The 26,717-nt window shown below is 33.2% G+C and overlaps 2 pseudogenes; both read left to right on the top strand.

The window, feature by feature from the left end:
* The first annotated feature begins 11,142 nt into the window (after positions 1 to 11,142).
* On the top strand, positions 11,143 to 12,583 carry LOC131067504 (mitochondrial Rho GTPase 1-like; annotated as a pseudogene).
* Positions 12,584 to 19,920: 7,337 nt separating this feature from the next.
* LOC131067505 (mitochondrial Rho GTPase 1-like) lies at positions 19,921 to 21,318 on the top strand (annotated as a pseudogene).
* The last annotated feature ends 5,399 nt before the right edge of the window (positions 21,319 to 26,717 follow it).

Below are 26,717 nucleotides of genomic sequence, written 5' to 3'. Positions count from 1 at the left end.
CGGTTATCAATGCTTTCAACTGAATCAACATATGTGTATTATTTCAACATGAAATCTCTATCCTTCTTGTACCATAAGCCAAAATCTTGAGTTCCTTTAAGATATCTAAAAATCCTCTTCACTACTTCATCGTGAGTTTGCTTTAGACTAGCCTGAAATCTAGCAACCAAACATACAACCTGCATAATATTTGGTGTAGAATTAGTAAGATATAACAGTCCTCCAATAATTGATCTGTACTTATTTTGATCAACATCCAGAGATGTATCATCCTTGCCTAATTTGTAACCAACAACTAAAGGGGTAGTAATAGGTTTACAATTCTCCATATCAAACTTCTTTAACATCTCTTTGACATACTTAGCTTGAGAAATAAAAATTCCATCATCCAACTGAGTAACTTGAAGACCAAGAAAGAATGACATCTCTCCAAACATAGACATCTCAAATTCCTTCTACATCTCTTTTGCAAATTCCTTACACAAACCATTGCTTCCTCCAAAGATAATATCATTAACATAAACAACAACAATCAACAACTTAATATCTTCAACCTTAAATATTGTTGTCTCTAGTTCCTTTCTTGAAGTTTTTTTGTAACAAATATCTATCCAATCTAGCATACCAAGTCCTAGGTGCTTGCTTGAGTCCATATAGTGCTTTCTTTTATTTGCAAACCATATCCAGATCATCTGACAATCTAAATCCATCTAGTTGTTCAATGTATATTTGTTCTTCCAGTTCTCCATTTTGAAATGCTGACTTAACATCCATTTGATATACCTTGAAATTCTTGTAGGTAGAAAAAGCAAGAAACATTCTAATAGCTTCCATCCTAGCTACTAGAGCAACAGTTTCCTCAAAATAAATTCCTTCTACCTAAGAATAGCCTTTACATACCAATATTTCCTTGTTTCTCATGAGTTGTCCTTGTTCATTCAGTTTGTTTCTAGAACATCCAAGTTTAGTTCCAATAAAAAAATTTGTCCACTGGTCTAGGTACAAGCTCCCAAGTTTGATTCTCTCGTATCTAATTCAGCTCTTCTTCCATTCATTTTACCCAGCTTTCTTCTTTTCTCACTTCATATGATTTAGGTTCAATAAGTGAAAAACAACAACAATTTGTTTGCTCATTTACCTTTGTAATACTTCTTCTTGTCTGAACTCCTTTGTTTTTGTCTCTAATTATCTGATCTTTTGAATGATTCCTTTGCACATATTCCAAGGTCTTGGTTGCTTGGTCTTGTTCTTCTTTATCTTCTTTGGCTTTATTTGTCTCTTCCACATTATTATCTTCCAGATGTGTCTTTTCTTCTATAGCAACAAGAATGATCTCAAATTCAGTCTCTTGAATAGGTTCAGGGGCAGTTTGATCCCATGCCTCACATACTTTCACATTTGTACTCTCCACTATCTTGTTCAATCTCTTATTGTAACACCAATAGGCTTTGCTGTTTGTATCTTATCCCAAGAATATTCTTTCATTTGCTTTTGTATCAAACTTTATGAGGTCATTTTCATCTCTTCTAATATAACATATTCCCAAAGATTCCAAAATACTTCACAGTAGGAGGTGTTCCATTCCATAGCTCATAAGGTGCCTTAGTATGATTTATTCTTATTCATATCTTGTTAAGAATGTAAACAACAATATGCATAACTTCTTTCCAATACACATTAGCCAAGTTAGCATCCTTCATCATAGTTCTAGCAATCTCAATAACAGTCCTATTATTCCTTTCTACTACACCATTCTGCTGAGAAGTTCTTGGAGCAAAAAAATGCCTTCTAATCCCATATTTCTCACAAAAATTTTCAAATTCATTTAAATTAAATTCTCCACCTCTATCAGATCTCACATGCTTGATTCTATCAGCAACTTGATTTTTTACCTTTGTCTTGAAAACTTTAAATCTTTCAAAAGATTTATATTTTTCTCTAAAAAATGTAACCCATGTCATTTTAGAGTAATCATCAATAAGTAACATGAAATACCTTTCTCCTTTAAGTTTGCTTGTCTTTGTAGGACTACACAGATCTATATGAATCATCTCCAGTGGGTATGAAGTAGAATACTCCTTGTTCTTGAAAATTTTATTTGTCTACCTCCCTAACTGACAATCCCTACACACAGTATCGGTAGGTTTGATAATCTTCGGTAAATCTCTCACTTCCTTAGTGTTACAAATCTTCATCATGTTATCGAAGTTAACATGTCCCATCTTTTATACCATAACCAACATTCATTTCTCTAACTCAGATAATGTTTGTTTCCACTTCTATCCTTTATGTAATAGACATTTCCACTTGTCCCAATACCTTCTATTACTAATTTTCTAGTTTTTCCTTTTTTGATTATACATCTAGTATTGGTGAACACAAATTCATAACCTCTATTGCATATTTGACTAACACTCAACAAGCTATGTCTCAAACCTTCTACATAATACAAATCATTAGTTTTGTGCTTACCATCAATCAAGATAGTTCCTATTGTACAAATCAGTATAGCTTCCTCTCTTGCAAATTTTATTGATCCACCATCATACTTCTTGAGAGTAATAAATTTGTCTTTATCTCCGATCATGTGATTTGAACATTCAGAATTAATGGTGCACAATCTTGGTTCAACTTTAGCATGCAATGCAGTCTTCTCTTCCAGTCTTTCGAACCTATCCTAATTATTCTCTTTTATTGCCAATAAATAGAGATTCTTCATGCGAGTCCTCACCATCTTCTTCTTCAGATGAATGTGTTTCCATAGAACAAAAACTCTTTTTCCCTTTGTCTCTATCATTTGTCCTTTTCTTAATTCATGTCTTCTATATCTACTTTTATTTTCATCATCATCATATATTTTGTAGTCTTCTTTATATATACATTTAGAATCATAATGAGTAATTTTTCCATAATTAAAACATTTTAAGGCAAACTACCTTTATATATTCCAGTTCCTCTCTTTAATCTTCGTACAAAGTTCACTTGAATCTCATCCAGGTTCTCACTTGTTTTCGGTTCATCTCTTGATATCGTTGAAACATTAAATGTAGCTTCTCTTCAATAGGACTTTATATCTTCCATCTCTCCATTTTCATAGGTAGACAATGTTTTGATCATAAGCTGATCAATTGAGCAATTATTTAGATCATGACATTCTTCAAAAGCACACATTTTTGATTTGTAGGGTTTGGTCAATGTAAACATGATCTTTCTGATAACATCACTTTCTTCTATTACTCCACCAACAACTTAGATAGCCTCTGCAATATCATTCACTTTGTGTATGTAGCTCTCAACAGTTTCATCATCAACTATTCTAAAACCTTTAAATTTTTGCTTCAATTTTATAAGTCTTGCTTGTTGAGTCTTCAGATCACCTTCATATGCATAACACAACTTGTTTAAGACTTCCTTGGCTTCCTTAAATCCTTTAACGTTACCAAATACCTTATCACTTAGACAACTAAAAAGTATTCTTCTAGCTTTTGCATTTGTTTTCTGAACCTTAATTTCATCCAAAGTCAAAGGTCCATTTTGAGGTCATTTATGACATGACTGGATAATATCCCAGATTTCATTTTGTATTGTCTCCAAGTAAGATTTCATTCTTTCCTTCTAGTAAGTAAAGTTCGTTCCATCAAACATCGATGCTTTTACATGAAATTCTTGTGCCATTTTTGGATCTACCTCAAGTGGTTAAGTTTTCTAAAGAAGAACCAATGCTCTAATACCGATTGTTAAACACCTGACAAGACTGAGAGGGGGGGTGAATTAGTCTGTAACTTCAAACATGATTATCAATAAATAATTTACTAACTAATTTAGCATCAAATCTTTAATCATCAACACATGAACACCAGATTTATGTGGAAAACCCAAACTAGGAAAAACCATGGCGAGAATCCAACTAACAATATGAATAAGAATGATTACAACATTCTAGGCTTACTACCAAGGAGCACTAGCACTTGAGGAACTTGTAGAGCTAAGACACATTGCCTTAGGACAAGATATAAAGAGTTGCATTTGTTGCATAATTACAAGATGAAAATAAGATATTTGATCGAGGGAATAGTTAGTTTTCACTTTTGGGGGCATGGGGCCACCAAATAAAACTTTGATTTTTCATAATAGAGCAAGTGGCAGCTTGATGAGCATAATGGACTTGGCACTTGGTCTACTTCCACCAGAGAAACTGGATTCTTGCTATGCCCACAAGGGGCATACATCCCTAGACAACCACTATTGGAGCCTTAAATTTTTGCAAAAGTTTAAGGTCTCCTAGATGAGAAAAAGAGATAAAAACCCTAAAATTATATTCATCGTGAAGTCATGGTTTAAATTTAGGCAGAGTTTAATATTTAAAATTTTTGTACTATATGTGGGGTAAATGCAGCTCTCACAAGGGTAGATCTCAACATATGGTGTTAAAAGGAATCATGAAAGTAGATTGTCTAAACTTTATTTATTTAAAAAAAATCTTATAATTCATTCCCAAAGCTAGATTTAAATCATTTGATTTAAATAGTAATATGGAAGGCAAAAAATTTAAGCTTCTTTTACATTGCAAAGTAAAGCTGTATTTTAAATAAAATAGGATGAATCATCACTAGGGAATGACATTAATTGGTAAAATGAGAATTGATATTATTTAATTATTTTTCTAAAATGATTTAAATACTTAATCAGAGGACCAAACAAGAAAATGTGTGATTGTTTAAATCAATTTTAATGATTTAAATGATAATATCATTATTCCTGGAGAATGGCGTTAAAAGGGGTCACCTAAAGTCATTTTTTGAAAAAAAATACCATTGTGATGTTAAACAAACAAATTACCCCCAAATCATTACAAGGATGAATATGTAAAGGGGGCGAATAAAACATGGAGGACCCACAATAATTTTCCAAAAATGGCTAATTCTCCCATTTTGCGGGGTAAAAATGCAAATAATATTAAAAACCTAATATCTTCGCCATATCTCAAAAAGAATTAGATTAGATTGAGAAAGGATAGCGAAAATGTGAAGGATATCACTATCCCGCAAGTGCTAAATGCTCAAACCCTAATTTATCTGCGAGACAACGAAGAAATTTGGACGAATACAAATAATAGGAATGTGATCTCACAGAATGCAATGAATGCAAGATTTGATGAAATGGGGTTTTAAAATTAGAGATTGCGTCTCACAAAATGTTTACAAAATGTGGAATCAGAGACAACACAACAGAATGAGCTAACAAAATGCCTCAGAAGAATTTGACTTCATAGAAATAAAGTGGAATAATTACAGGATGTGTTAAAAACATCCATCAAAGTGAGACCCCCTCAAAGCGATGTCAATTCATGTAATACAATGCTGAATGCTCAAAATTAAAAGAATGGAATGAAATGAGCGATGTGCATAAAGAATCGATTCGTTGAAAGGACTTTAAAGCAGATGCATTTAAAAGTTAAAAGGCTGAAATTCACAATCCTTGCTGGCACATGGGCAACATACAATACACACAGCTAATTAAAGAAATGTGATCCCATGAGCTGTTCATGATCGCAGGGATCGAGACAAAATATATGTATTGAAAATGCTTTAAAATCTTTCAAGCAAATACACATGACAGGATTCAAGCCAATACCATAATCTTTACCATCATCCTCCCAACTTTTTAAAAATAGAAGTTTTAGAACAATTTATGAACACCCATCAAGAAAGGATAAAGGATTTTTTGTTATATGTTTGTAGAATTTTGAACCCAACCTATCCTCTCCGAACCAACTGATTAGCAAACAATAACAGCAAAAAGAAGAAATTGCAAAAAGAAATCACAATTCAGAATAAAAAACAAAGTGCCTTGTTTTTTTTGGAATTGCACACACCAATATCTTTATTGAAGCTTAATTAAAAAATTACATAGAGGCTGTATATATAAAGAATTTGCAGCCTAAAAGAATTAATAATATCTGCAGTTCTAAAAATATTCCTAGTATTGCATGGAAAGCTACTAAGGCTCTCAAACTAAAAAAAGCAAACTACTCCCTAAATTAAGAATACAATAAGTGCATGCACAACATGCTTTATTTACTAAAAACAAACTCATGCAAAAAGCAAAACTAAAAATAGTCCTAAGGATTCATGCATGCTGGAGTACATGCTTTATTTGCATGAATAAACAAAAAAACTATTAACTAAATTAATCTAGCTGCATGCTAGAGCAGCATCAGTTATCAACATACTCCCCCTTGATGTTGAGAGGGCTCACAATCTTATCTCGTAGTGCTATAAACTGAGCTTTCACAACCGCTTTGGCGAATATATCTGCTAGTTGATCCTGGGTGTTGATGTGCTTCGACTCGACATCCTTCTTCTGCACCAAATCTCGTATGAAGTGATATTTCAAATCAAAATGCTTTGTTTTGCTGTGATGAACCGGATTCTTAGCTAACTTGATGGCACTCACATTGTCACAATAAATTACTGTAGGCTGAATTTGTTTTTTTCCAATTTCTTCCAAAACTTTGCTGAGCCAAAGATCTTGTGTACCTGCTGAGGTAATTGCAACATACTCCACTTCTATAGATGAGAGAGCAACAATGCTTTATTTTTTCGAGCTCCAGGTAATCAAACCAAAACCAAAAGAAAAACAATTTCCAGATGTAGATTTACGGTCATCCATACTACCTCCCCAATCTGAATCACTAAAGCCTACTAGATTGAACTTTTCAGAAGAGTAGTAATGAATACCAAAACTTAAATTCCCTTTCACATACCTCAAAATCCTCTTGGCTGCCTTCATATGTATTTCAGATGGATTTGTCATATACCTTGAAACAAGTGAAACTGAATAGGCAATATCAGGCCTTGTGTGGATTAGAAACATCAAGCTCCCCACAATACTTTTGTAAGCTATCTCATCAACTAAATCAGCACCATCATCTCGACATAACAAAACTCCATGAGCACTTGGAGTGGAGGCAGGGTTACAATTAGTCATATTAAATTTCTTCAACATATCTTGTGGATACTTTGTTTGACAAATGAATATCTCATCCTTACTTTGATAAACCTCCATTCCTAGAAAATATTTCATTAGACCAAGATCTTTCATCTCAAATTCTTTCATCATAGTAGCTTTGAATTCATCTTTAACTTAGAACTACTACCCATATACAAAAGATCATCAACATACAAACTTATGATGAGAATATCAGTACCTTCTTGTTTGTAGTATAGGGTAGGATCACTCTTACTTCTCTGGAAGCCATTCTCCTGAAAGTATCCGTCAATCCTGGCATACCACGCTCTTGGTGCTTGCTTGAGGCCATACAAAGCCTTCTTCAACTTGTAGACATAATTATCTTTTCCTTCCACTTCAAAACCTTGTGGCTGCTCCACATATACTTCCTCTTCTAAGTACCCATTCAAGAAGGCACTTTTCACATCCATATGATGTATGCTCCACTTCTTCTGAGCTGCTAATGAAATCAGCATTCTTATGGTCTCTTGTCTTGCTACTGGTGCAAATGTCTCTTCATAGTCAATTCCATACTTCTGTGTGAAGCCTTTAGCAACTAATCTTGCCTTGTGTCTTTCAACACTACCATCACTGTTAAATTTGGTCTTGTAGACCCATTTGGTGCCAATCCTTTTTTTGTCATGTGGAAGTTCTGTTAACTCCCAAGTGTCATTCTTGTGAATGGAATCCATCTCTTCTTCCATGGCTTTTACCCAAACTTCATTAGTACATGCATCTTCAAAACATGATGGTTCAAAATCAGCCTTGGCTAATAAAGAAAAATTCACTGTCTCACCTACTGGGTTTTCTTCATATACTTGATTTCCACTCCTCTGGGAGATATCACTCAATCTCCTTACTTTCCTTGTAGAACTTGGAGAAGAAGCTGGAATTGAACTTGGTACTAAAGAACTTGATGAAGGGTTGCTTGGTGGAGTTAAACCACTGGATATAGAAACATTAGTTGGCTGCTCATGATCAATATCAACAATTATATCATCATTCAAAATAGATTTTGGCTTCTCAACATGGCCTTTTTTATGACCATAAAATCCCCCTTCATCAAAAATCACATCTCTTGAGACAATAAGCTTGTTAGTGAGGGGATTATTCAATCTATAAGCCTTGCTTTTCTCACTATATCCAATAAAAATACATGACTCACTCTTTGCATCTAACTTCTGTCTATTTTGATTAGGTACATGCACATAAGCCAAACAACCAAAAACTTTGAAATGATTAACATTAGGCCTTTTACCATACCAAGCTTCATAAGGAGTCATCTTTTCTAGTGCACTGGTGGGACTACGGTTGAGGATGTACACATTTGTAGCAACTGCATCTCCCCAATAAGAATTGCTCAATCCCTTGGTTTGTAACATGCACCTTGCCATTTCAACCACAATACGATTCTTCCTTTCAACTACTCCATTCTGTTGAGGTGTGTATGCAGTAGTAAGTTGCATCTTGATGCCATTAAAATCACAATAACTTTGGAAAGCCTTTGAGCAAAATTCTCCTCCACGATTAGTCCTTAAACACTTGATCTTGCACCCTTTCTCATTTTCCACAAGGGCTTTAAACTTCTTGAATGTATCCAAGGCTTCATCTTTGGCCTTCAAAAAATATACCCAACAATTTCGTGAGTAATCATCAATAAAAGTGATGAAATATGATGACTTACCCAAACTCTTAGTCTGCATAGGACCACATATATCTGAATGAACAAGCTGAAGTGGGTGATGAGCCCTCCATGCATTGCCCTTTGGAAACTTTTCTCTTGCATGATTTCCTTTAGCACAACCTTCACAAACCTCCTTGTGTTCCTCAACCTTGGACAAACCAGAAACTAATGCATGTGAGGTTAGAAACTTCAAACTATGAAAATTTAAATGCCCATACCTGAGATGCCATAACCAACTTGAATCCTCATAAGCCATATTTGCCAAATTGTTGTTATGTTCACCAAACCTCAAGGGGAACATCCTATTTCTTGTCATAGGAACAACAATGATCACCCTATTACCCTTATTCTTATCATAGATAGTACATGTCTTATTCTCAAAGACTACTTTATAATTTTTCTCACATAGCTGCCCAACACTTAACAAATTGTGCTTCAATTGTGGAGTATAATAAATATCATGAATACTCTTAGTACCTTCTTTTGTTTGGACCTCCATAGCTCCTTTGGCAGCAACCTCCAATGATTTATCATCACCAAGCTGGATCTTGGATTTGAAACTTCCATCCTTTGTTGAGAACAACTTCTCATTCCCTGTCATATGGTTAGAGCATCCATAATCTAGGTACCAAACATCTTTACTAGTATTTTCACCCTTGGCATAAGATAAAAATAAGTGATCAGGAGGATTGTCACTACTTTCTTGAGCATAGTTAGCACTTTTACCTTCTTTCAATCCGCATTCTCTTTCAAAGTGGCCATACCTATTACAATGGTAACATTGAACATTTCTCTTATCAAATCTGCCTCTACCTCTTCCTCTGAAACCACCACTTCCTCTTGAGCCACCTCTTCCTCTACCTCTTGAAGAATTTTGGCTTTGCCCTTTACCTTGGCCTTGATTGATTTTGGCACTACTGCTGCTTGCATCTTCATTTTTTGTGATTAGCAATTTAGAGGAAAATGCTTTCTCTACACCTTCAAAAGAATCTTTCATTCTTTCTTCATGAGACATCAGGGATCCAACCAGTTGATCAAATTGTAGTTTTGTCAAATCTTTGCTTTCTTCTATGATTATTGCTACATGATTCCATCTGGGTGTCAAAGATCTCAACACCTTTTTTTATCAATACTTCATTGCTTACAATTTCCCCAAGTGTAGCCATTTTATTGACCACATCTTTGACTCTGACACAATAATCACTTATACTTTTAGCTTCTTGCATCTTCAAATTCTCGAACTCTCGCTTCAATGTCTGAAGCTTGACCATTTTAACTTGATCACTACCGTGGTAAGCTTCTTGTAGAGTCTTCCAGGCATCTTTGGCAGTTGTTGCTCCTGATATTCTTGGAAATAAGCTCTTATCAAGAGCTATCTGGATGTGAAACAAAGCTTGAACATTCTTTTTCCTTGCTTCCTTTCTAGCTATTTTGTCATTGGTTGTAAGGGCATTCCAATCAGCTGGCTCTTCATAACCTGATTCAATAATCTCCCATAAATATTTTCCAATAAAAAAGGTCAGCATCTTAATGCACCAATAATCATAATCATTCCCATCAAATTTTGGAACGGGCATATGATTAGAATTCGACATGATTAACTTTGGCAAAATTCCAACAATAAAATTTTTACCCAAAACAATTTTACCTGCTCTGATACCACTTGTAGAATTTTGAACCTGACCTATCCTCTCTGAACCAACTGATTAGCAAACAATAACAACAAAAAGAAGAAATTGCAAAAAGAAATCACAATTCAGAATAAAAAACAAAGTGCCTTGTTTGTTTTGGAATTGCACACACCAATATCTTTATTGAAGCTTAATTAAAAAATTACATAGAGGCTGTATATATAAAGAATTTGCAGCCTAAAAGAATTAATAATAATGTTGTCATTGCAAATGCTCTGGTAGATAACGCTAGGAAATGCATTTGGGATATGTGACAAAATGCCCCCAAAAAGGGGTCATTTCATGAAGTGCAATGACTTCAAAATTTGCAGAAATTCGATTTGTTGAAAATAATTTAGAAACTCACAAGCAAATGAAATTGGTAGAAAGGAGAATCATTGGTGGATATTAAAGTCTGAAATGCTCTAGTAGATATGCACGCAAAATGTGAAATCATAGATGAAACATTCCAAGATTTAGAAGTTTCAAAGAGATGTCATCTCATTAAGTGCAATGATTGCAAGTTTTATAGAAAAAAACGATTTGATGAAAAGTCTTTAGGAACTTTCATGCACATGACAGATTTGTCGAAAGAACTTCAAATACCTCAAAACAAGCTAAAATCTAGCATCTTTATTCCCTGTGCCAAAATTGGGACATTCGAACAAACATATGGGCATCCATCAAATACAGTAAAGATGTTGTAGTTGCATATTCCCTAATGGCGATGTATGAAAAATACGAAAGCATGACAAAGAACGTGAATTGTTGATAGAGATGCCTGAGGGAAATACGATCTCAAGGATTACAATGATGAAAGGCTTTATAACAATTTATAAACATTCATCAAAGCCTGAGGATCGAACCAAGATGGGAGCAGAGTACAAGAGGGCAAATGCACTTGTGACCACCCTAGCACATTGGATAGATTATCCACCTTTTGGCTTCAAAAACTTCATCGCTTGGAAATTAAGGCTCCAGTCATTGTACTTGGTTATAAATTAGATCTTTGGGAGGATCAACCTCAAAGTTTGGAGCAAGTAATGTCACCACTTATGAAATAATTCCAAGACATTGAGATATGTATAGAATGTTCAACACTAAATAATATTTAGTTCTTCATCCAATGCCGTCATTATTTGACCAAGAAAATCAATCGCTGAAGCCTCGTGTTGTGAGGACATTGAGGAGAGTATTCATCATATGTGATGATGACAAAGATGGTGCTCTTAGTGATGCTCAACTTAATGAATTTCAATTTAGATGCTTTAATGCTCCTTTACAATCCTCTGAAATTGTTGGTGTGAAGAGGGTTGTCTCAGGAGGCTTCCATAAGGTGTCAATGAAAATGGCTTGACACTGACATGATTTATTTTTCTCCATATTCTTTTTATTGAGAAAGGACGATTGGAAACTAATTGACATTTTTGCGAAATTTTGGTTATGATGATGAAACTAAGCTTAGAAATGAACTCCTTCCAACTGCACAGTTGAAGCGAGCACCTGAGAAGAGTGTAGAGCTAACTAACGAAGCTATTGAATTCTTGAGAGGAATATTTTGATGTTCAACATTGATTGTGATGGTGTGTTGCTGCCATTAGAACTTGAAAATCTTTTCTCAACAGCTCGAGCAAGCCCTTGGGAGGATTGCACTTATAAAGACACAATGGAGAAGGATGATTTAGAATCCATAAGCATGGATGGATTCCTTTCTCAGTGGGATTTTATGACCCTTCTAGATCTTGTCAAAAGCCTTGCTACTTTGATTTACATTGGGTACTCGGGTGATCCTGCTACTGCATTTTATGTTACTTGTCATCAATGATTGGACCACAAAAGCCAAAGTTCTTAGAGAAATGTTTTACAGTGTTTTATTTTTTGACCTGTAAAATCCGGGAAGTTTGCATTGTCGAATTATTTAATTGGAAAGCATTTTAAAGATACACACCAACTAATGGTGACCGTTATGTAACAAATATTGTTGATATAATGGGGGAAAAAAGAAAATTTTAGTAAGGCGTAAAATTTTAGAGGATGGGGTGCAAAAGCTTTTGGCAAATAAAGAGTCTTGACTCCATGTGATGTGGCCCTATTTGTTTATGATAATTTAGAGGAAGCTTCATGGAAGAAAACTATTGAATTTCTACTAGAACAATTAATAATTTCGCTCAGTAAGTTAATTTTACTTAGGAGTAAAGTATTTTCACAGGAAGTTTAAAATTGGTGAAAACATTTGACAGAATGTCAAAGTGATTAATCTAGTTAATGTCAAAAGGGTGAATATGAACAAGCAAAAGGATATGTGTGAAATAGTTAAAGGAAACCCTAAAAACCTTGAAATTGAGAATTCTTCAATTTGAAGTCTAAAATATTCCTCAAGATAATTTTTTAAAATTGATGAAGTCATGGATATTTCTTCTTAGGAGTAAAAGTGAAATTGACAAATGAGATTTCATCAAAATTAAGGAGCATTCATCCATAAAAGAAGTTACTCTGCCAAGTAAATGAAGAGCAAGCATTTCACTCAAAATATGAAGTGATTATTTCCAGTAAAGGGTTGGTTAAAGATTTTTGTACTATAAGGTGGATTGCAATTGATCAAGATAAAGTATTATATTATGGGGGTTGTAATATGTGAAATGTAGAAAATATTTGTCCAAGGAGAAATGTAATAATAAAGTAAGTGTCTTCATGGAAGAGTGAAATATCTCAAGAAGATGAACGGAAATAGTTTTCACTTAGAAGATAAAATATTCTCACTGAGCTAATGAATGAATAAAATACAAGGATTGATGATTATCAAATTAGACATTCTTAGGGCAAAATGATTAAATGGGTCTTGTTACTAAAAGTTGTAACGATATGAAGCACTCCATTAATGTTATAAAAGGGAAATCAGGACCGAAAGAGAAGGGGAATATAACACAATATTTTTGAACATTTTTTTAGGGCATTCAGAGGAGAAGTGTATGGAATTATTTTTTTCAGAAGATGTCTTCAGCTGTTTATTAATTTTAATGTGAGTATATTATTAAACCATCTCCAAATTTGTATTTTCCTGATCATATGAATTAGTGTATCAAGGATAAACTTGATTTATCATAGCACCTTACTACTCTTGTGTATTTAGCTTAGCAGGTCTTTTCAAGAAAAAGTTAAATTCTGTTAAATGAATACAATGGTTTGGGGAAAATAGATTGGAATAGTAAGTAGGGTTTATGAATTGACATACTTGCGTGTTTATGCAAAGCATAAACAAGAATATTGTTGATTAGCTTGAATTCCTAGACATTGGATTAGAAAATAATCATTATGACTCTATGGCGCAGGATAAAGTACTGATTGAGATTCCATTCAAGAACAAACAATTAATTTACGCATTTTATTTTCAGTTTCAGTTGTAAAGATAGGAGTAGGAGATAGTTTGTATTCAATTATCCATTTTTAAATATTTATGCCAGTTTGAGGTGGATTGAATTTTTTTTGATAATTTTATAAAAATCTATAATTTGCTTAATCATTAAAAGGGTACACCCGCCTTGGTTTAGTAGAGCCAGAAGAGAAGGGAATTGCAACCATATTGGTCCATTCCATTCATTGGCCAAAATCATTATTGAACCTAAGAATAAGGCTTGACATACCTTTAGGGTTTAGCAATCTGCAATTTTGGGAACCAACATATTGACAACTCTGCTAGGGACATTTTCAAACTCTACAACTATCATTGTGCGAGTCAAATAGTTTTATAATTAAATTTGGAGTTTATTGTAGCGTGTTCAAAAGGTGGCTTGGATAAATGAACCCAAGAAATACTTTGATAATTTTCCTCATCAAGAGGTGGCGACTCTAAAAATTTAATTTTAGTTGCAAGACATTCAAAGAAATGTATCAGCAATATGCATATTCTTATATGACTCCGAGTGAAGATACGACTAATGATCAAAATTATTCATATAGTTAGAGAAATTTTAATATTGAGAAGTATGATTTCAATGGCATCAATGGCTATCCAAAAATTATTCCATCCTATATTAGAAAGAAAGTTTCATCATTCAGTGGTTCAGATAAGGAAGCTACATAAGAAGACCTACAAGATGAGATCATGATGTTAGAAAAGAAAAGGAATATGTTCATGTTGCTGCAGAGAAGGGATATGTTAGCCCAAGAAGTTGCTAACCTAAAATTACAAACCACACATTACCATTCCCAAGACTAAATATCATTTGAAGTGCAACAAAGCATGCACATGGTGTATACTCAGTCATCCCAAGTTCCTTTGATTAGTACAAATTATATTCAAACAGGTGCACCTATTTTTCAAAATACAATTCACAACCTCTCGAAACCAATGCATCCTCTCCTCCAATGGAATACCAATGTCTGAGATACAATCGCTACAATAAAGCTCAAAAATATCACAATTAAAGGAGGCATAACTAAAATATGCAAGGACTTCAAAATGCTCAGCCTCATGCATTCATGAGAGGATCTATGAGTGTGGGTAGATATCAACAGATGGAATTCATAGGGATACAAGGATATACAAATACCATATCACAAAATGTTCATACTAATAATCTTTCTGTTGAAGATGTACCAAATGAAAAATACATTAACCAAACTTTATAAATATTGCTAGTTAAAGAGCCTATAATGGTGGAAAGGATTCTAAATAAACATGTTTCAGAGCAATTTGTTATTCCACATATCCTAGATCAAGTTGGTATGATAGAGTGTTTGAATACAAATGAGGAATTGTTTAATGATGACTCAATGCAAATAGGAGTAAGTGTTCCTTAAGAAGAAATTGAATTTAAAGAAAGTAATGATACATATTGTGAAAAACAAATAGAATTAGGATGTATGCCTAAAAATGACATCAAAGTTTTTTCAAATCCATTATATGATGAGGGAGTGGAAAAACACTAGACACCATTTTGCCAAAGTATATATGAACATGTGGGATAGCACCTACGACATTGTACCTTGATATCATGAAAATTTTAGAAAATAGTATGAATGTAGTTGATTGCAAGGATGGAATAGAAAGTGACAAGAAATGTCTTTTAGTTGACATAAAACATGCTGAAAAGGTGGAGGTAAATAATGGTACACTTGTGGATATGAGAACATTTCATAAGGTGGATTTTTAAATACGAAAATATAATGGGCTATAAAAATCCAAAAGATCATGTGCAAAAAATGGAAATTAACAATAAAGTCCATTACCATTACCTTGATTCAAGATTGAAGTGTGGAGCTAATAATAAGGGATGTTATATTTGGGTGAATGTGAAGGATATGTGTCACTTTAAAAATAAAGGTTTTCAACATGTACCTAATTTTGAGATGCTGAGTGGTGAAATCAGAACAGTCAACAGTAATTAGACATCCACCAATAATATTTTCAGATTTGTTGCACAATTACAAGATGAAAATTAGATATTTGATAAAGGGAAGAGTTGGTTTTCACTTTTGGGGGCCTGAGGCCACCAAATAAAACCGTGAAGTGGCAGTTTGACAAACCCAATGGATTTGGCACTTAGTCTACTTCCACTAGAGAAACTAGTTTCTTGCTATGCCTACAAGGGGCATACATCCCCAGACAGAGCCACTACTGGAGCCTTAATTTTTTGCAAAATTTTAAGGTTTCCTAAATGAGAAAAAGAGGTAAAAACCCTAAAATTGTATTCATCGTGAAGTCATTGTTTAAATTCAGGCAGAGTTTAATATTTCAAAATTTTGCACTATATGTGGGGTAAGTGCGACTCCCACAAGGGTAGAGCTCAACATATGGTGTTAAAAGGAATTGTGAAGGCAGGTTGTCTAAACTCTATTTATTTAATAAATTCTGATAATTCATTCCCAAAGCTAGATTTAAAATCCAAGACTTATGTTATTTAAATCATTTGTTTTAAATAATAATATAAAAGGCGAAAAATTTAAGCTTCTTTCAACTTGCAAAGTAAAGCCGTATTTTAAATAAAAGAGGATGAATCATCACTAGGGAATGGCATTGATTGGTAAAATGAGAATTGATATTATTTAATCATTTTTATAAAATGATTTAAATACTTAATCAGAGGACAAAGCAAGAAAATGTGTGATCATATAAATCAATTTTAGTGATTTAAATGATAATATCATTATTCTTGGAGAATGACATTAAAAGGGGCCACCTAAAGTCATTTTTTGAAATAAAATATTGTAGACACCTAAAACTTGCACAACTAATTAAATGAATTTATTTGCCTATTAATTAGACTAAGGTTTAATTAATATCCCTATTCTTCCAACCAACCTATTAATTAAAATCCTTTTCTTCTAGCCTAACCTATTAATTAAACTAAGGTTTGATTAAGTACCCTTTAGTCATTTAATTGAATAAATCTTATTTATTTAATTAAAACCCCCTTTTTCCATTTTAATTGAATTCGCATTTGTTTAAAATCTCTTTGCATTTAAATAAATCATTATTTATTTGTCAATAGTCCCTCCACTTGCAAAATCCTACAAATGCAAGTTGCCCCCTTTTGGCTAAAATAAATCTTTTATTTTATCTAAAAATGTCTATTTCCCTCCACTTGCATTCTCCTACATTTTTCATTAGCATGTTAATATTCTTCTAGAACCCCTCTAATGATTAACTAGCCTAATTCCTCTAATCATGTCACATCCCTAAATTTGGGGGAGTCACTTCTCCAAATTTGGGGAAAGTTCTTCAACAAGTTAACTTGTTGAGTCTTCCAAACTTGTAAGGCTCTTATAAAAGCCTTGAAGGTTATCTACCTTCCAACAAGTTAACCTCCAAAGTCTTCAAAGGCATTTAATTCCTCTTGCAATACATCACCCTAGCCCATGATGGTTGTCCCTTTGGCCATCCCTCAACTTTGCACAATAGTTTACCTCTTGGACAATAGCATGGTCCCTTGGATAATAGCATTATCCAATGATGTCATCCCTTGAGGTTATCCCTAATGCTTACTTAGCATCTAATGCTTGATTAGCATCCTCTCAAGCCATCTCAAGGTGAAATTTGTCAACTTGGGACTAGATTGAATTCCCCTCATCGATTGATAACTTTCCATCCTAGCCCTTGTTGAGATTGCTCAATCTCAACCATCCATTTCTCTATTTTCTCTATAAATAGAGCCCATTTCTTCAATCTTAGGATCCATCATCTTGTGCATCAAACTTATAGTCATTTTGCAGGTTATCAAGGAGTTCAATTTGTCATCTTAAAGCATTTAGATCATCTTAGTTGCATGCTAGTTTATTTTTCATCATGTTGATAGTATCATGCTAATCCCTTTCTCATGCTAGATTAATTCATAGCCATTGTATATTAATTTCATAGCAATATCCATGTTAGTTTAATTAGCATACCTAAGCTTTCAATTTGGAATTAATCTTAGTCTCATATCTTGCATTCCATCTTGTATTTCATCTTTTCATATCATTTGATCATCTAGCTAGGATCTTAGTTGCATCCATTTTGATCTTGGAATATCCTTCAATCTCATTCTTTAGGTTGACATCTAAAAGATCAAGTGCTATTCCAAGTGAGAGCGACCTTGAATCTTGAAGATCTTTGGAGATAGAGGAACATGAGATGTGCTTGGGGTTCTTGATTTTGAAGCTAACTTAATTTAGTTTCTATTTTGATTTCTAACTCTAACATAATGTTTCATGTGTGTGTTTGTTGTTGTTTGATTCTCTTTTGAAGATTCCACACTTTTCTAGCACACAAATACCATTGTGATATTAAACAACAAATTAACCCCAAATCATTACAAGGATGAATATATGAAAGGGACTAATAAAACATGGAGGACCCACAATAATTCTCCAAAAATGGCTCATTCTACCATTTTGCAGTGTAAAAATGCAAATAATATTAAAATCCTAATATCTTTGCCATATCGCAAAAATAATTAAGGTATATTGAGAAATGATAGAGAAAATGAGAAGGATATCATTGTCCCGCAAGTGCTAAATGGTCAAACCCTAATTTATCTGTGTGATAGCGAAGAAATTTGGATGAATACAAATCATAGGAATGTGATCTTGCAGAATGCAATAAATGCAAGATTTGCTGAAATGAGGTTTTAAAAATAAATATTGAAATGTTTACAAAATGTGGAATTAGAGACAACACAACAAAATGAGCTAAAAAAATCCCTCGGAAGAATTTTACTTCATAGGAATAAATTAGAATAATTGGAGGACGTGTTAAAAACATCCATTAAAGCGAGACCCCTCAAAGCGATGTCAAATCATGTAACGCAATGCTGAATGCTCAAAATTAAAAGAATGGAATAAAATGATCGGTGTGCATAAAGAATCGATTCGTTGAAAGGACTTTAAAGTAGATGCATTTAATAGTTAAAAGACCGAAATTCACAATCCTTGCTGGCACATGGATAATATACAATACACACAGTTGATTGATTAAAGAAATGCGATCCCATGAACTGTTCATGATCGCAAGGATGGACACAAAATATATGTATTGAAAATTCTTTATAATCTTTCAAGCAAATACACACAACAGGATTCAAGCCAATACCATAATCTTTACCAACATCCTCCCAGCTTTGGAAAAACAGAAGTTTTAGAACAGTTTATGAACACCCATCAAGAAAGGATAAAGGATCAGAAGTTTTAGAACAGTTTATGAACACCCATCATGAAAGGATAAAGGATTTTTTGTCAGATGTTGTCATTGCAAATGCTCTGGTAGATAACGCTAGGAAATGCGTTTGGGATATGTGACAAAATGCTCCCAAAAAGGGGTCATTTCATGAAGTGCAATGACTTCAAAATTTGCAGAAATTCAATTTGTTGAAAATAATTTAGAAACTCTCAAGCAAATGAAATTGGTAGAAAGGAGAATCATTGGTGGATGTTAAAGATGGAAATGCTCTAGTAGATATGCACAAAAAATGTGAAATCACAAACGAAACATTCCAACTGTTAAAGTTTCAAAGATATGTCATCTCATTAATTGCAACGATTGCAAGTTTTATAGAAAAATCGATTTGATGAAAAGTCTTCAGGAACTTTCATGCACATAACAGATTTGTTGAAATAACTTCAAATACCTCAAAACAAATACAATCGATTGGTGTAAAAGCTAAAATTCAACATCTTTATTCCCTGCGCCAAAAGTGTGATATTTGAACAAATGTATGGGCATCCATCAAATACAATAAAGATGTTGTAGTTGCATATTCCCTAATGGTGATGTATGAAAATATGAAAGCATGACAAAGCACACGAACTATTGATAGATATTGTCATGGAAATGGGGACAAGGCAACAACAAAGTTCAATGTTAATAAGTTAGTTTCAACCATAAAAACAAAACAAAGAACTAAAAACCATTCCAAACATATCAAGAGAGATTTCAAAAAGCATGAAAGAAGTTTAACAAAATAAAAGTAATTGATGGTTAAATAATCAAATAAATACTAAGTATTCATTTAATTAAGTGGACAGATTTATGTGACTACAGATATGCCTTAGGGAAATATGATCTCGGGGATTACAATGATGGTAGGCTTTAGAATAATTTATAAACATTCATCAAATCCCAAGGATCGAACCAAGATGGGAGCAGAGTGCAAGAGGGCAGATGCTCTTGTGACCAGCCTAGCAAATTTGACAAATTATCCACCTTTTGGCTTGCAAAACTTCGTCACCTGGAAATTAAGGCCCTAGTCATTGTAGTTGGTTGTAAATTAGATCTTTGGGAGGATCAGCCTCAAAGTTTGGAGCAAGTAATGTCACCACTTATGCAAGAATTTTGAGAGATTGAGACATGTATAGAATGTTCAGCACTGAAGCAGATTAAGCTCTTCATCCAACAACGTCATTATTTGACCAAGAAAATCAATCGCTGAAGCCTTGTGCTGTGAGGGCATTGAAGAGAGTATTCATCATATGCGATCAAGACAAAGATGGTGCTCTTAATGAATTTCAAGTTAGATGCTTTAATGCTCCTTTACAACCCTCTGAAATTGTTGGTGTGAAGAGGGTTGTCTCAGAGAGGCTTCCATAAGGTGTCAATGAAAATGGCTTGACAGTTGACACTCACAAAATTTCTTTCTCTCCATGTTCTTTTTATTGAGAAAGGACGATTGGAAACTAATTGACATTTTTGCCAAATTTTGGTTATGATGATGAAATTAAACTTAGAAATGATCTCCATCCAACTGTACAGTTCAAGCGAGCACCTGACCAGAGCGTAGAGCTAACTAAGGAAGCTATTGAATTCTTGAGAGGAATATTTTGATGTTCAACATTGATGGTGATGGTGCGTTGCGGTCATTAGAACTTGAAAATCTTTTCTCAACAGCTCTAGCAAGCCCTTGGGAGGATGACATTTATAAAGACACAATGGAGAAGGATGATTTCGAATCCATAAGCATGGATGGATTCCTTTTTCAGTGGGATTTTATGACCCTTCTAGATCCTGTCAAAAGCCTTGCTTCTTTGATTTACATTGGGTAGCCGGGTGATCCCGCTGCTGCATTTTATGTTACTCGTCGTCGACGATTGGACTGCAAAAGGTAATGTTCTTAGAGAAATGTCTTACAATGTTTTATTTTCGGACCTGCAAAATCTGAGAAGTTTTCATTGCCGAATTCTTTAATTGGAAAACAATTTAAATATACACACCAACTAATGGTGACCATTATGCAACAAATGTTGTTGATACAAGGGGGAACAAAGAAAATTTTAGTAAGGCGTAAAATTTCAGAGTATGCGGTGCAAAAGCTTTTGCCAAATAAAGAGTCTTTGACTCCATGTGATGTGGCCCTATTTGTTTATGATAATTCAGTTGAAGCTTCATGGAAGAAAATTGTTGAATTGCTAGTAGAAGTTGCAACACAATTAATAATTTCGCTCAGTAAGTTAATTTTACTTAGGAGTGAAGTATTTTCATAGGAATTTTAAAATTGGTGAAAATATTTGACGGAATGACAAAGTGATTAGTCTAGTTATTTTCAAAAGGGTGAATATGAACAAGCAAAAGGATATGTGTGAAATAGTTAAAGGAAACCCTACAAACCTTGAAATTGAGAATTCTTCAAATTGAAGTCTAAAATATTCCTCGAGATAATTTTTTAAAATTGATGAAGTCATCGATATTTTTACTTAAGAGTAAAAGTGAAGTTGGCAAATGAGATTTCATCAAAATTAAGGAGCATCCATTCATAAAAGAAGTTACTCTACCAAGTAAAATAAGAGAAAGTATTTCACTCAGGGTTGGTTAAAGATTTTTTTGCTATAGGGAGGATTGAAATTGATCAAGATAAAGTATAGTTCAAGATAATATTATGGGGGCTGAAATGTGTGAAATTTAGGAAATATTTGCCCAAGGAGAAATTAATAACAAAGTAAATGTCTTTATGGAAGAGTGAAATATCTCGAGAAGACGGACAAATATAGTTTTCACTTAGAAGATAAAATATTCTCACGGAGCTAATGAATGAATAAAATACAAGGATTGATGATTATCAAATTAGACATTCTTAGGGAAAAATGATTAAATGGGTCTTGTTACTAAAATATGTATAGGTCTAAAGCGCTCCATTAATGTTGTAAAAGGGAAATTAGGACCGAAAGAGAAGGGGGATATAACACATAATATTTTTGAACATTTTTTTAGGGCATTCAAAGGAGAAGTTTATGGAATTATTTTGTTCAGAAGATGTCTTCAACTATTTATTAATTTTAATGTCTCATATTATAAACCGTATCTAGATTTGTATTTTCCTGATCGTATGAATTAGTGTATCAAGGATACACTTGATTTGTTAGAGCACCTTACTGCTCTTGTGTATTTAGCTTAGTAGGTCTTTTCAAGGAAAAGTTAAATTCTGTTAAATGAATACTGTGGTTTGGGGAAAACATATTGGATCCGTAAGTAGGGTTTATTAATTGACATACTTGCACATTTGTGAAAAGCATAAACAAGAATAGTGCTGAGCAAATTGAATTCCCAGACATTGGATGAGCAAATAATCATTATGACTCAATGGCCCGGGATAAAGCATTGATTGATATTCCATTCAAGAATAGACAATTAATTTACACATTTTATTTTCAGTTTTAGATGGAAAAATAGGAGTAGGAGATAGTTTGTATTTAATTATCCATTTTCAAATATTTATGCCATTTTGAGGTGGATTGAGAAAAAATTGATAATTTTATAAAAATCTATAATCTTCTTAATCATTAAAAGGGTACGCCCGCCTTGGTTTAGCAGAGCGAGAAGAGCAGGGAATTGCAACCATATCGGTTCATTCTGTTCGTTGGCCAAAATCATTGTTGAACTTGAGCATAAGGCCTAACACACCTTTAGGATTTAGCAATCTGTAATTTTGGGAACTAACACCATGATTGATCCAACTATCTGCACATGCTAACACATTCTTCAAAGCTATTACCAAACATAATGTGTAGATATAACAACTAGTTGGCCACTGAACCTCTTTCGATACAAAATACTCCATGCGAATCTCCACATGCCATAGTGAGACCAATAACAACATCTCAATATGACTAACACATATCCGGACCAAAAGATTATAATACACTAAACCACTACACAATCAACCACATATTCAGAGGGTACTAAAAAGTTTTTCGGACCATCCAAAACACAAGATGCCACAACCAACACCAAAAGTACTATCTGCAACACAAAACAAACTGCAATAACCAAGAACATATCTAGACCAACATCCATTCGGATAACCAAGTTTGACATCAATGACAATCATACAAACTCATGTGCTCATGCTTCCAACAAATATTCATCTTTCAATTCATTTTGTTTAGTTGCAAGCATCATTTATAGAAACCTTATGTGTGAGATAAGAATCTTTGAGGTCTTGTACTCAACCCCATTATTAATATTGTAAAGTGTAAATAATTATAAACTTTGTAATAGTTTTAGGTTTTAATAGTGCTTAGACCTCAAAGAGCTTATATTTAGCTGATAGGCTTTCATTGTAGACTTGTCAGTCCACAAAATATAGAATACTTGTCTCACATCATGAAACCATTACAAAACCTCTAGTAAATCATTTTCACATGTTGTTAAACCATAATTTTCAATCACAGGATCACAACCAGTCTTATGCGAATATGGCCACATAAGAACTGTGAATTTGTATGAGGTGGGAATAAATGTGATTTCATCATATTAGATTATGCATTTAACTTTGCTTAATCATGTCACATTAACTTCATCAATAAAAGCGACAACAAACAAATTAATAACATCCACAAAAATCTTGGCATCCTTGATTATTTGACAAAAAATGCATTAAATAAAAATGAAACCGTTTCCTCTATAGTTGTCGTCTCAACATAATTACATAAAATATAATTAGATGTTTGCTCCGTTCACTTTGAATGTTTCTTCCTAAACCTAGGTGACTTTAGTACACAAAGAAGTGTTGCATTTCCTCGACATTCTACATTTTGGAGGTATATAATGTTCTGCAAGGATGCGTCTCCTCACCTTAGTACCCTGTTAATGTGCCCCTACATTTACACCTTCTATTCTTTATGAGGTATTATTTTATCCACTGATATAACTATTTCAAGGCTACCGGATTTAAGTTTAATTTTATTTATTTATTTATTCATCTTGTCTTTGATTGCATTCATATTTTTTCGAGGCTTTGCTTCCAATATTTAGATGTTTCATACAACTCAAAATTCAATGTTTGTAGTAATTTTGATTAATATGTGAACTCTATTTGTAGGGTATAATTAAATTGCCCTTTTTATGAAATTGAATACAGTTGCACAACAAATTAGTACACATTTTGCATGTTGATAATTTCATGAAATATGCTTCAACTACCTCATAATCTATTTGGCCTATGATGTATTTGAAATTTTATACTGGGATATTTATTCAAACCATTAGATAGGAATGGTCTTCACACATTATCATTGTGATGGAGTTTGTAAGATTAATAAACATAACATGGTTCCAAAGCATTGGTGCAATGAAAAATTAATTATTGTTGCATCCTCCCAACTTCCCTTTTTTGACAAACATGAAATTTTATATTGCCATTTCAATGGAAGCAAGTGGAAGAGAAGATGGTTCAAGCAGTAAAACTACTGACTACAAAAAAATTAGATGTGTTGAGTTCACTGTGTTTGGTAAATGTTCTTCTTTTAACAAACCCACATTCCGAGAACTTGCTTGAATTGAAGGAAAAAACTTTTATCAGTGACTTTGTGTCTATTGTTTGTTTGGCTTTTGTTCAAACTAAGAACATATGATGTAAAATTGACCTTTTTTCAAATTAGACATTTTTAATGTCCTTTTCTTAAGTGCACGTTCAAGTTCCAATTTATTTGAGTGTTTTCATACATGTTATTGTTTTCTTTATATTCCTTTTTATTTCATTCTTCATAGTTGAGAAAGTATGAGGATGTGATACAATTATGTGAAGAAGGATAGGCTTCTTTCAACCAGAATCATTATTGTTGCAAAAGTGACAGTGAGTACTAATTGTTCAAAGGAATACAAAATGAAGAGATTCAACAATGTTATGTAGCTAATTAAATTATACAGTGGTACATGTGTAGATTTGCATTTTAATATAATTAATTTGTAATGTTAAAATTTATTTATATTTTATATTTAATTTCCTATCGGCATATCCCTTGAGCTTCCTACAGGTGCAAGTGCTAGTACTACTTTGAAGATAGATTTTCCTTGTGTGTTGATCTCTTTTGTGTTGTCTCATGACAAACAAATTAAAAAATATACAATAATCGGTCTCTCTCTCTCTCTCTATGGCAATGAAATGAACAAATGGTTAATTATAAATCAATATATCTTAGATCTTATTCTTTATAGTGAAATGAGATTTTTTTCTTATTCAATCTTCTTCATCTTATTGATCATGAATATTTTTAGAGAAATGAATCATTTATTCATGTTTTTTTCTTGTCCACTTTGTAGATGTGTAAATTATGTTGATATAAGAATGAGAACTCATCCCCTCTAATTTGTTATATTCTGATGATAAAACTTCCTCAAGCTTAATCCTTCTTAAGTAATTATTTTTTTAATCTATGAGTGTGTCATGTTGAGATGTTAAGCAACTTCCTTGGTAAGATGTAATCTCTCTTCTTGTGTATTACTTGGACATTTCATTGATGCATGTTTGATGTTTGAGAATGGTTTAGTTTTGTGAGGACTACACCCATGTGGGTGTGTCTTGTATCACTAATTAGTGTTGTAATTATTAACATAGCAATTTTGTTAGTTTCATTTTATATTTTTTTTATCCATGATAGTTTTGTGCGTTATACATTTTAACTTGATCTAAGCTACTTCTACTCTATTGGAGTTACCCACTTCATCAAACTTAGTCTTACATCTTAGGAATCCATTTAATTAGCTCTTTAATGTTCTACATGCCATAAAAATTGGAGCTGCAATCTTCGTTTCTTTTTCAGTTCACATGATAGCTTTAATGTGTTGGCCTCCTCCTACATTTGATTACAAGTTATGTACTATTTGTGGATCTTCTACTCCTCTCTCTTCATCTTCTCTATCACTCGTGCATCAACTCAAGGCACAAAAAATCATGTTCAATCTTCTTCAACTACATCCCATCTTAGCTATATATCTCTTAATAATTACATGGCTTCATATCATCTTCTTGTCACATGAGTTGCTCCTACACTATCTACTCCAATTGCTCCTCTAATTATCCATATCGGAACTCTTGTCAATAAAAACCTATTATTGTAATCTTTCTAATTACAAACATATGTAGGCCAAAAATACACTCACAAATGGACTTAAACTACAACTTAATATTGAATGAAGTAGTCAAGATTAATAAGTTAATGGAAATCTTGTTCTTTTAGCCAAATCATAAATTCACTCATGATATACAACATTTTATTAGGAATGCAACTGGGGTTATTTTGTTATTCAAATTAATCAAAAAATATTAAAAAACAAGACAATATTGTTTTAGCTATTCCCTAAACATTTTAAGATTCAAGATAAACCAACAACATTTTCTTAATTATTGCAAAACACATGCTATAGATAGAAAAGATCAAGACTTATTTTAATAAAAGAAGCTTAATCTTTTAATGCTAACATATTTCCACAATCCTTGGAAATATTCTTTTTCTATTTCTAGATTTGTTTGATGGTGTAGCATCCTAAATTGTACTCCCTTACAATTTGGTCCACATTTGGGCCCTCATCTTAGCGTTCATGTCCCAATTCCAAATTAGGACATAATTTTGCTCATACCATTCAATTCTAGCCTTATTTCCACTTT

Source organism: Cryptomeria japonica, chromosome 10, assembly GCF_030272615.1.
Source record: "Cryptomeria japonica chromosome 10, Sugi_1.0, whole genome shotgun sequence".
In the NCBI taxonomy this organism is placed as follows: Eukaryota; Viridiplantae; Streptophyta; class Pinopsida; order Cupressales; family Cupressaceae; genus Cryptomeria; species Cryptomeria japonica.
Note: the sequence above shows the minus strand (reverse complement) of the source record. Positions and strands in the feature narration are given on the sequence as shown.